Below are 3,675 nucleotides of genomic sequence, written 5' to 3' on the forward strand. Positions count from 1 at the left end.
TTGGGGGGTAGAGGGGAACCTGATCTGGTATTGGGAGAAGGAAAAGGACTGAAGCCCTGAGGGCCAGTAGAAAGAATGGAAACAGGCAACCTCAGGAAATAGGAGGTTGTGGGAACCCTTCAGAATGCTCCAGAGACCTGGGAGGTGAGAGACTCTCAGGAATCAAAGGAAGGGACCTTAGATGAAATGCCAGACAGTAGGGAGAGGGAACTTGTAGAGTCCACCTCCAGCAGGAAGACAGGGCATCAAGTGAGGGATGGGGTTACCATCCCATGGTCACATCTCTGACCCATAATTGTTCCTGTCTGAAAGAATTACAAGGATTGAAATGGAGGTGAACCTGAGGAAAAGAAGGTCCAGTGACAGGCCCAAAGTGGGATCCAGCTCAAGGGGAGGTCCCAAGACCTGGCACTATTACTGAAGCTACAGAGTGCTCACAAAAAGGGACCTAGCATGACACAACAAGCAGCTGAAAGAGTCAGATGCAGATATTTGCACCCAACCAATGGACAGAAGGAGCTGACCCCTGTTGCTGAATTAGGGAAGGCTAAAAGAAGCTGAGGAGAAGGATGATCCTGTAGGAGGACCAGCAGTCTCAGTTAGTCTGGACCTCTCAGATCTCTCAAACACTGAACCACCAATGCTGATATGAGGCCCCCAACATACAATAGAGGACTTATGGGTCTGTGTTGATTCAGAGATGATGCACCTAACCCTCAAGAGACTGGAGGCCCCAGGGAGTTTAGAGGTCAGGTGAGGTGGCAGGAGGGGCCATCCACTTGGAGATGGGGTAGGGTGGGGAGGAGGTGTGGGATGTATAGCAGTTGGAGGGTGGATGGGGGTGGGGAATAAAATATGGAGGATAAAAAATGTATTGTATAAAGGTCTCTAAAAATCCATTAAAATGTATTATTAAATAGATATTAAATAAACTCAATGATTTATTGAGTTTGTGCAGGGGCTCACATACTGAATTTGTCTTTGAAAGGGCAGGGGAAACAAAGATTGGAAATATTCAGGTCATACATTTCCTCTTCTTGAGAATTCTTAAAAAGTTACAACTTAAAGTATTTAAAAAGGTTTCCAAGCAGATCCAGGTGTTCCTATCCTTGGGGATATTGTGTGGATTTGTGCTTGTTTCTTGGCCAGGGTTCTCTGACAAATGAGACCAAAACCAAAATTATATAAATCTTGTGAAACAAATAGAGAAAACTCTTCTAAGGCCACAAACAAGCAAACAAACAGACACATATTCTTGGTGGAGCTACTCGTCGATAAGGGAGTGCATTAAATTTCTGAGGGAAATCCTACTGGAGAGAGGACTTCCTAGCACTGAAGAGTACTGGCCATCTTACATGACTCCTGGAGGCCTGTGGCATCGAGGCTGTGTGGCCCTGTTGTCCTGACAGCAAAGTGTGAAGTGGCATGAACACTCAGGTGGTTGTTTAAACTCAAGAAGGAAGAAATGAGAGAGTGGAAAAGAGGAGAAACATATATACACCTTCTTATCATAAATGCCGATTTGATCCTGCCGGAGTCTCTCAGAAGTAAAACCCATCCCCATCTCTTCAAAAGACACAAATCTGAGACTTTTCTGATAGAACTTCCCTGGTTAAGTGTTGCCCCAGGTTCAGAATTCACGCCCACATCTAGTTTGCACTTAATGAAGGCAATTCCCAGGAAAACAGAAGAGCATTAGCAAAATGTCAGTCATCTCTCTCAGAGAAAGTCCACTAGCGTGATAGCTGACATTAGAGGTAGGCAGAGAGGAAGGGGAGTAGGAAGCCAAAGTCACCCACATGTGATGTCCTGTTCATTGCTCATTAACATGGTAGTGCTGTTCTGAGAGGAGGCTCCAGTCGTCTGGATCCTCAGAAGGCCTGCTCTTCCCTCTTCATTTTGCCTACCCTAAGTCAACCCTCAGCAAATTGAGTGGTTCAAAGGTGAATAGTGTCCCTTACTGCCCTGAAAAGGTATGCAAAAGCAGGCATGTAAGAGAGAACTTTTTCCACCATTTTATTTTTGTTGTATATAGTTACTTCAAATCAGTGAATCTCTAAGCCAGGTTCGGGTAACCGAAGGGCCTTTACGAGGAGTTTATATTGTCTAGACCCAAGGTATGCTGCAAACGTGGTCTGAGGTAAAGTAGGAAATAACATTTTTCTAAAGACAGGCTTAGAAACTACAGTAACTAAAGATTTTCCCATCTGTGGTAAAGGGCTTGATCCATACTTGGCAGCAAGGCCCCCATTCAGGGGTATAGCCAAAAGATTGGATACAGATCACCCACAACAAAACCAACTAGTGCACCCTGTGTGGTGGTACAGGCTTCAAAGTTCAAATCACCTGTACTCCAAAGGTAAACTTACAAAGCTATTGTAGGACAGATTCGCTGTCAAAAACAGGATTGCGTAAGCTAGAAGCTACCGGCGCTTGTGTCAAGATGTGCCGAAATAGACTGTTTGCTATTAGCCCCCACCTCCCCCCCCCCATATCAGCATTAAATCTGTTTCGTGTTCAAGCAGATTACTTTCTGGTTCTGGAAGTTGTCTAATTTTTCTGGATATAATATCGAATATTAAAACGTCTTTGCTAGACTAACTTATGACTTTCCATCTCGGACCACTCTATAGAATGACGGCAGCTTATGGCTGCCTTTCCAGCCTCTGGTGGGTGCTTGCCCAGGTCCTCCCGTGTTGGAGTCTACCGCAACTTTTGCTCTGGTCACTGGGCTCCATCTTTGGCTCGAGAGAATTTTTAGCATAATATTTTATTGATTCTCTGAAAATTTCCACCATACCCACTTCCCAGTCCTTCCATTTCTGCTCCCCCACCCCACTGTGACCTCCTCCCACAAAAAAAAAGTTAAAAATAAAAGTGAGAATAATAAAAATAAGTCCAACTTGTGTTATGTATATACTCACCGGAGCAAATCCAAACTCTCTCTATGGCCTGCCCCTTAAATAGCGCTGAATCCTTCTCCTCCCACCTCCCATCAAAGGCCACCAATTGTGGAGAGCCACACTTCAGCATCCCCATATCACTTCTTAAGAATTCTCTCTAGTATCTTCCTGTCTAGGCTGAGACAGTCTTGATGGGGGTGAGGGAAGGGAGGGGGTGTCACAGAAGCCTTCCATGTTCCTCTCTCTCAACCGCACATCACAGCCTTGCTCTTCGCTGTCATTGGGAGCATGGATCACAGGCCCCGAGATGGTTCCTGGGGACAGTTCAGATCACAAACACAGCTCCTAGCTGTAATGTGACCCCGAAACCAGTCAAGGCCCTCAGAGGTACTCTGGACTACAGATATCAACATGGCCTCAGATGGCAGCGCAGGTCACTCAGGCAGCTTGATCCACAGACACCAACACGGCTTCAGGGTGCAGCACAGACCACAGACAACTCTATGGCCCTCCGTGGTAACACGGACCACAAACTTCAGCCCCTGGCAAGAACCAGGTGCTCAGGAGAGAGTTTTTAATACTTTTGTGAACTCAGTAAAAGAAAAGTTCACGTATGGGCATAAGACACTAGAAGTCTTTTAGTTCAGCCTGTGGAGTGTGACTTTGGTTAGTCAAGTCTTCTTCAGAGTCATATGGATTTGTAGAACATCTTTTAAAAAGGGGTTGGGAAGATGCTGTGGGTGACGATGTTTGCCATGTAAGCTTGAGGGCC

The 3,675-nt window shown here is 45.7% G+C and overlaps 1 pseudogene; it reads right to left on the minus strand.

Annotated features, from left to right (window-relative positions):
• Positions 1-2,045: 2,045 nt before the first annotated feature.
• LOC110311345 (transmembrane protein 126A pseudogene) lies at positions 2,046-3,039 on the minus strand (annotated as a pseudogene).
• Between the last annotated feature and the right edge of the window lie 636 nt (positions 3,040-3,675).

The sequence above is a fragment of the Mus caroli genome, unplaced genomic scaffold (genome assembly GCF_978045245.1).
Source record: "Mus caroli unplaced genomic scaffold, Mus_caroli_1 scaffold_17, whole genome shotgun sequence".
Lineage (NCBI taxonomy): Eukaryota > Metazoa > Chordata > Mammalia > Rodentia > Muridae > Mus > Mus caroli.